Source organism: Podarcis liolepis, assembly GCF_965112155.1.
Source record: "Podarcis liolepis genome assembly, chromosome: 15".
Lineage (NCBI taxonomy): Eukaryota > Metazoa > Chordata > Lepidosauria > Squamata > Lacertidae > Podarcis > Podarcis liolepis.
Genome location: NC_139566.1, coordinates 24,794,442 through 24,803,144, shown reverse-complemented (window position 1 = coordinate 24,803,144; position 8,703 = coordinate 24,794,442).

The following is an 8,703-nucleotide window of genomic DNA, read 5'->3' as shown; positions in this document are numbered from 1 at the left end:
TAGACAAAACTAAGCTGGGTGGACCAGCAGTTTGCATAAAGCAGCATCCTCTGTATCCCTTGGCATTAACTCACTGTCTATCGGCTTCCTGCCTAATGTGACCTGGTTTCCAAGCTTACTCATGTAATATATATGAGCATCCTACTGTCCTCATAAGTAGCCTGTACTACTTAAAAGCAATGGATCCACTGCCCTTCTTAATGGATCTTCCTTCCCGCCCTTGGTTTGGCCCCAGCTGTGCTTCTGCTACAAGTCCACCCTATACCCAGGTGGCTTTCCCACTTTGCAGCAGTATTTTCGATTTGGCACTGCAACCCGCACCCTTCTTTTGCACCTGGCTCAGGGCTGTCCTAGATCCTACAAGCATGCAAGCTGCCTGTGTTCACTCTAAGATGCCTCACCAATTGAGTAATTGTCCTGATCTGCAGCTTGCAGAGTTATATGACACCTGCAGACAATTGAGCATTTGTTCCTATTTGTCTGCAGGGACGTGACGTTGAGCACACACTTCCCAGTGCATATTCCTGTCAACTTTCTATGCTGCCAAAAGTCCAGCTTCTTTGGGAGGGGAGGGAGAGTTCTTGTTGCACAAGAGCATCAAGCCCACTTAATTGCTTAAATATACTCAGAGTCGAGAGTGGATTTCATGCTCTTTATTCAGCTCGTAGTGGTGAGGAGGAATGGAAGTTCCCCCGGAATGTCTGCTTTATATACATTATTTAAACAATGGTCCCCATGTGATTGGCTAATTCCGGGATTCTTCTGTAGGCCAATCAGGTTGCGGATTCACTTCCAACTGGAGCTGGATTGGGTGGCTCCTGTGGACCAATCAGACTGCTGCATTCTGGATCCTATTGTTCTAGGACCAATCAGACTGCTGCATTTTGGATCCTATTCAACTTAGTACAGAACAATTGAGTACTGTGAATTTGCTGGTATGTGATTAAATCCCATTCACAAAACAGCAGTGCCCTGGAACCAGCTTTTGTTTGTTTCATTCTCCTCCCAGCCCCAAATACAGGGATAATCACACATGGGGTGGGGTGTGTATGTTACACTGATCCTTTGTGTTTTTTTTTATAAAATTTTTATTTGGTTTTCTGCTTTTATAAAGACAAAACATACACAAAGAAAAGACAAAAGACAAAAACATGTATAAAATCAGCAAATCCCCGTTTCATAACCTTGTTCCCTGGCTTCCCCCCACCTCCCCTCGTGCATCCCAGTTTCAAGATTATATCAGCAAGTTGGTATTTCTCCTCTTAACAACCTTATTCATCTCATTACCTTGTTTTATAATAAAAATTAATTTTCATAAGTTGGACTTAAGTTCTCTTCCATCGATTTTCATTTTATCTTAATTAAGAGTCATCTTAACCAAACCTAGAAGTCTTAAGAGTTTTTAAGAATCTCTTCTTCCCTCCCTCCCATCCCCGGTTTTTGTCCCTTCCCAATAAAAGTCCAAATTCGAGATTCTCAGCCTGGGTTCCTCACGTCCGAGGCTTTCAAATCTCTTTCAGTCCCTCTTCGCCTGTCCTGTTGGTAGTCCTTTATGTCAGTCGTCGGGTCTGGGAAAAGTTCTTTCACCATCAAAGTGTATCCTCTTCCCACAAGGAGATTCAAAAGTAACTGCTGAAGAATTTCCACAAAGTCTATCTCTTCAAAGTCTAAGTCCAAACGGAGGCCCCAATCATATTTCTTTATTTTAAATTCCTGTATTCCATTTTGTCTTGGGACCTCCTCCTTCTTCCTCTGTGTCTTTCGCAGACTTGTGGTGGATATGTTCCCAGCGACTCCTTGCTTGTATTCCACAGATGTCAACTTTTGGTTGTTGCTTCCCAGGATTACTTCTTCTTTTACTTGTTGTTTAGTCTCTTCCAGCTCTGTAGGTATTGTTTCCCAATCAGCTGTGGATTCTTTCTCATTGAGGTCCTCAATACAAAGAGCAGAGTTGCCTGTTCCCAAGGTCATAGTCTCAAGTTGTTTATTCATGGCCAAGCTCTGCTCTTGTAAGATTCCCACCAATTGAAACATCCTTTCGATTTCCACTAGTAACTTTCCTTCCACAGCCATTGTATCCATTGTAGTTTCACAGAATTCCCCCTAGGGGGAATCTGGTTACTTATTTGCCTTTTCACCAACAATCCTTTAACTGATTATTATTACTTTGTTTCCAACAGTTTTAGCTCAATTACAACTCGTCTTAGTCCAGAGGGATCTTAAATGACAATTTCTCACTTTAAACCGCCCGTTTGGCAGCTTTGACAGCTGTCAAACTCCGCAGCTCTTACGCAGGCACAAAGGCAGGACGTTCCCGAGCCCGGGAGGGGGGGGTTGTTTAAAACAAAAGGAGGATTTCCAAAACTCCACTCTCCAGCCCAAAATTTCCTTTAGTTAAATCTTGGAAGTTAATGTCCTTTTTAACTCACCCCGCCAAGGGTAGGCTCTCCAGCTTAGCTCTTGTGTCGTTGCTTAGATCGTCTGCAAGGGGGGGGGTGCGGACTTCCTTTTAGCACACCCCCCGATTGTCTCCAATTTAGGGTAAATTTTTTAAAGTCCCAATCCGTCTTACTCACGGGTGATTCTTTCAGTCCAAATTTTCAAGGAAGGAAGTCAGCGCTCTCTGGTCATGGCTCGCGGCTTCGCTCTACCAAGGTAGCGATCGACTCTCAGTGCCACGCCACCCCCGTATCCCCTCCGCAGCCTTTAAAAAGGCTCTTTGCGAATCAGGGGGGGCGCTTAAGGCACCCGCCGAGTCTTCAGTCCGCAGGCTTCCGCGCCTGCGGTTTTTAAGGGTCCCCGCGTCGCCGGCGCGGCAAAGACCCATCCTCGGTAGAGCCGATTCCCTCCGGAGCTCGGAGGGAATCCGCCATTTCCAGATCGCGTCAACCCGGAAGTCTACACTGATCCTTTGTGTACTTGAATCAGCTTTGCTGGGGGTTTCCAAAAGCAGTTATGAGATGCATCTCAGATTGCAGAATTCAAGCTGTATTTACCAGTGCAGTAATAAAAGCCAGACAACTGTGTACGTGGAGGAGCGAGACTTTGCACAGGTCTTTGTCCAGTTGCCTGCCTGCCCCTTTGGCTCTGCCAGCTGATAGACCTCTTTCCACACATACATTAGGTTTCTTGGATTTCTGTTTTGCTTCCCAACTACAAAAAGTTGGGAAGTGAATTACAACGAGTGAATTACAAAAGAAGTGAATTACAATGAGAATGAAGCACAGCAATAGCAATATATAAACATATTAAAAACACAGGACAAAGAACATCAAATTATTATTGGTGCCGCACTGGGAAACCAAAACGTCTTTGCCTGGCATCCAAACAATGACAAATTTGGGGCCAGGCGGGCCTCCCTGGGAAGAGCATTCTAAGGACAGAGAGCTACTATGAAAAAGGCCCTGCTCTCTTGTCGCCATCCTCCAGACCCCCCTTGGTGGTGGTCCTCTGAGAAGGAGCTCAGGTGATAATTTCAGTGTCCAGAAAGGTTCATTTTAGGGGCAGGGGCCCTGGGCTTTAATGGTCAAAACTAGCATTTTGAAATTGGTTGGAAACAAATTGGCAGCCAGTATGGATGCAGATAAACATGCCGGCCCAAGACATTTGCCATCTGAGGCGAAGGCCAAGATGGTGTCCCTATTCCACCTACAGAGGCTGATCAGATGAATCTCATTGCAATAGGACAGCGTCCTCCTGAAGTCAGCAGGATAGGTTATTGGGTGCAGAGCAGGCCACTCAGCCCACACAGCACCTGCCGCCTTAGGCACCTGCCTCATTTTGCCTAATGGTAAAGCCAGCCCTCAGCCCTAGGGACGCGGGTGGCGCTGTGGGTTAAACCACAAAGCCTAGGACTTGCCGATCAGAAGGTTGGCAGTTCGAATCCCCGCAATGGGGTGAGCTCCCGTTGCTCGGTCCCTGCTCCTGCCAACCTAGCAGTTTGAAAGCACGTCAAAGTGCAAGTAGATAAATAGGTACTGCTCCAGCGGGGAGGCAAACGGCGTTTCCGTGTGCTGCTCTGGTTCGCCAGAAGCGGCTTAGTCATGCTGTCCACATGACCCAGAGGCTGTATGCCGGCTCCCTTGGCCAATAAAGCGAGATGAGCGCCGCAACCCGAGAGTCGGTCACGACTGGACCTAATGGTCAGGGGTCCCTTTACCTAGAGCCAGCCCTGCCCACCAAGGCTTCCAGGCAGCTTCTTGCTCGCAGAATGTTGGTTTCTGAAGCAAAGAGATCCAGACTCATCCCAGGAGAAAGAGAACTGGGCCTGGCTGAGGCCGATGGAAATGTAGGTCAAAGCTTCTGGTGGACACCAGATTTTGGGGAGGCTGTTCCAGATTCAGTCTATTCCTGTGTACACCACTTCACAGCTGCTTGGCTTCTCAGTCTCGGATGATAGGAGCTGTATCTTGTGGGCACCACATTGAAGAAGAGTTTGGATTTGATATCCCGCTTTATCACTACCTGAAGGAGTCTCAAAGCGGCTAACATTCTCCTTTCCCTTCCTCCCCCACAACAAACACTCTGTGAGGTGAGTGGGGCTGAGAGACTTCAGAGAAGTGTGACTAGCCCAAGGTCACCCAGCAGCTGCATGTGGAAGAGCGGGGAATCGAACCCAGTTCACCAGATTACGAAACTTCCACTCTTAACCACTACACCACACTGGCTCTCACCACATTGCTTACCCCTGCTTTAGTGGAAGGATTTCCCTTCCCTTTATTCCTGGAGAAAAAGAGCTCAGTTGCTCTAGATGGAAGACCCATTCCAAGGTGAAAAAGACTATGGCACTTTTGTGACGAAATCCCAGCAGGGGGAAAAAAGAGAGAAAATATCTGCACAGATGCTTTACATTAATTAGCGAGGGCCAATTCAAAACAATTCTTGGCGGCGGCAGGAATTGGAAAGGCGTCTGAAGACCAAACATCAAAAAGGAAAGCTAATTGGATATACATCGGAGTCATCAGGAGAGAGAGAGATGCAAAGCGTTCTCCTTGTTCCCTCTGCCAATGTCATTTCATAACATGACGTCTCACTGAGTGGCTCTGGTGGTTTGCATGCAGAAGGGCCCTTGGTCAAAGCCTCCAGCTAAAAGGATCAGGCGATGGGGAGAGACCAGCCTCTGCCCAAGACCCTGGAGAGCCACTGCCTGTCAGAAAGCAGAAAGATCAAAAGTAGGCACAGCCAGAGCCAATGATAGGCAGTGCCACCCTCTGCCTGCCTGGATACAGGTAGCTTGGGTCAGATTGCTGCAATACTTCCATTTCTAGCCCATCTTACCTCCAGGGAATTCAAGGTGACTTGTGGCTCTCCCCTTCCCCATTTAAACCTCACAACAACCCTGTGAGGTAGGTTAGGCCGGGAGATTGTGACAGGCCCAAGGTTACTCCGTAGGGTTCTTGAATGGGTTGTTGTTGTTGTTTGTATACCACCCTATACCCACAGGTCTCCGGGCAGTTACAACATAAAATCACAATATAAAAACACAAGATACATACAAATAAAAACAAAAACAGCACAATAACCCACCCACCCCGGCCACTTTTAAAAAGGCATTGGATGTCAATCAGCCAAAGGCCTGGTTAAAGAGGAACCTTTTTATCCTGGCAACTAAAGGTGTATAATGAAGGTGCCAGCTGAATCTTGCTGAGGAGAGCGTTCTCCAAATGGGGAGCCACTGCGGAAAAGGCCTGGAGGCAGCACACGAAGAAGGGCCTCAGAAAGATGACCTGAGTCTATGTAGGTTTATACGGAAAGAGGCATGAGGGCACTGGCAGGGTCCTAGAGCAGGGGTCAGCAACCTAAGGCCCATGGGCCAGAAGTGGCCTTCAGAGGTCATTTGACCAGCCCACGAGCTGCCTCCAAACTGAGCTGCCCACTTGCGTGCTGCGCAGTGGCACGGGGACTTGCTTCCATGGCACTGAAAATCGTGTCTGAACATGCGCAGACAACGAAAATCGCAGGCACGTGCGCAATCTGGCCCATGGAGGAATCTCTGTGGGACCAAGCCGGCCCAGGCAAGATAAACGTTGCTGACCCCTATCCTAGAGTCTTCCTATTTCCTTCTCAAAGCCTAGTTAGCACTTTCTCAGCTTTAGGAAGGAGGTGGGAAGGCTCCAGGACCCTGCCAGAGCTTTGTGCCACCTTCTCAAAACCTGGCTTTGGTCTCGCTCCCCGCATGATAAGGCAGTGTGCAGAGTTCTGTGTGAAGTACTTTTGCAGCCTACTTGGTATAAACAGCTGGACCACCCTGAACCAAAGAGAAAACTGAGCTAAAAGTGAATTATTGCACCTGTGTAATAGACCGCTACCCTTGTGGCAGTGGAAACCTCAGCAGAGAATGCTTTGGGTGTACAGGGGCCCCTACTTGATTCCAAGCTTTAGGCAAATCCTCCACTGTTAACTGCCAGACCCCCAGAGAGCATATGTGACACAGGAGTGCTTGCTCAATAGTGACCCCTTTGGGGGCTGAAGTCCACCAAAATAAGCGTGGTCTTTAGTTCCTTTATATCAGGTGCAGGGAACCTTTGGCCTTCCAGATGTTGATGAACTACAGCTTCCATTAGCCCCAGCAAGCATGCCCAATGGCAACATCTGTAGTTCCAGCAACATCTGGAAAACCAAAGGTTCCCCACATCTAGTTTAGACAGTTCAGGGTATCCAAGGCATGTTGAGTTGAATGCCAACTTACGGGGCCCATATGCCTAGCCAGAGGATTGGCTCATGAGGGCACACTCAATCACTAAACTCTCTTACAGAGAGTAAGAAGTCCCCATTGACCCACAGAAGACGGCTACCACAAGCAGCTTCAAGGGGATCAACAAACAGGAAGGTGAAGCAACCTGGAAATATCTGAGCATGTCTAGGGTGGGCTTTTGGAGCTGCAATCCAAAATGTCAGGTGGGCACCAGCTTGCGGAGGGCTGGTTCTCTCCCAGGTCCTTTGATACGGGCCGGGATGGGGGGAACCAGGGAGAGAGACAGAAATGGGATTTGTGTCTCCCTGGAAAACCTTTGCTGAAATTGTTATTTGCCCACCTTGTAGGACTGTTGTAAAGAAGCACTTTGACAGAGAAAACACTCTACTAATACTGAATGTAGTTATGGAATATATTGACTGCTGCAGGACCCCGCTGAAGAGAGACACTGTAGGTGAATTCCTGTTTTTATTTTTCAGTGAAAGTGAGCACAGCAATGTAGCAAACATGCCCGCCTTTTCACATGGATGGAGGCCTGGCTCCGGCACTCTCCCAGAGCCCTTCCCCATAGCTCTCTCCCGCTTATGATTTCCTGCAGCTCCTTCTTCCTAGCTATGTGCCCACATCCCATCCTCCAGCGCTCCCTTTTCTGCGGGTTAAGAAGCAAGTCAGACACCGAGGCTAAAAATAGGCACCTAATGGAAGCTGCAATGCAGTCCTCTCTTCTTGGCATCCTTGCGTTCGGGCGGCAGGGAGCCAGCTGACTTGGCAGAAAGATGAAGCCAGGAAGGCAGTTTTCTGAAGGTGGAAACGGAGACCAACCCGCCCCAGGCCCCGTCAGCTTCCCCCAAGGAAGCCGGGGAAAATTTGAACAAGAGGTCCTTGCGCTTGCCAACAGTAGTTCTAGCCTCAGCAAACCCAATTACATCTCTCCCCGCAGCAGGGACCCGGCTTTTCAGCCCCAATCAAGCCAGGCTATCCGCTCTGAGTCTCGGTTGCAACTGCAACTTGGTGCAAGCCAGTCTCTGGCACAGATCCTGGCAGCTTCAAATCTCTGTGTTCCGTTTTCAAAAAGTGTGGTAGGGATCCGAGCAGCATGGGGGGCCAAGAGTCATTTTGTACAAGATACCTTTCCTATGCAGGTGCGAGGAAAGCGACAGCTTCAGCTTCCAAGACGGATGCACCTTGCCTGGGTAATGGACTGGATGAGAGCCAACAAACTGAAGCTCAATCCAGATAAGACTGGGGCACAGTTAGTGGGTGGTTCCCTAGAGCAGATGGGTGGGAGGTTGCCTGCTCTTGATGGGGTTACCCTTCCTCTGAAGGAGCAGGTTCGTAGCTTGGGGCTACTCCTGGATCCTTTGCTGTTGCTTGAGGCCATCCATCAGTGCCATCCATCAGCTTCGGCTGGTGGCCCAGCTACGTCTCAATCTGGACAAGGATAGTCTAACTACTGTTGTCCATGCCCTAGTAACCTCAAGTTAAGATTACTGCAATGCATTATACATAGGGCTGCCTCTGAAGATGGTTCAGAAACTTCAGCTAGTACAGAATTCAGCAGCCAGGCTGCTCACTGGAGCAAGACAGTTTGAGCATATTACACCGATCCTGCTCCAACTGCACTGGCTATCAATTAGGTTCCGGGCCCAATTCAAAGTGCTGGTTTTGACCTATAAAGTCTTAAATTGCTCAGGACCACAATACCTCAAGGACTGCCTCTTTCCATATGAACCTACCCCGACCCTGAGATCATCTTCTGAGGCCCTCCTTCGTGTGCCTCCTCCTCGAGAGGAGCGGAGGGTGGCAACACGAGAACAGGCCTTCTCTGCAGTGGCTCCCCGTCTGTGGAATGCTCTCCCCAAGGAAGTGCGCCTGGAGCCTTCATTATTCACCTTTAGGCACCAGACAAAAACGTTCATTTTTAACCAGGCCTTTGGTTGATCTGATTGACATCCAATGCCCTTTTAAAAATGTGGCTCTTTTTCGGGGTGGTTATTGGGTTGTTGTTT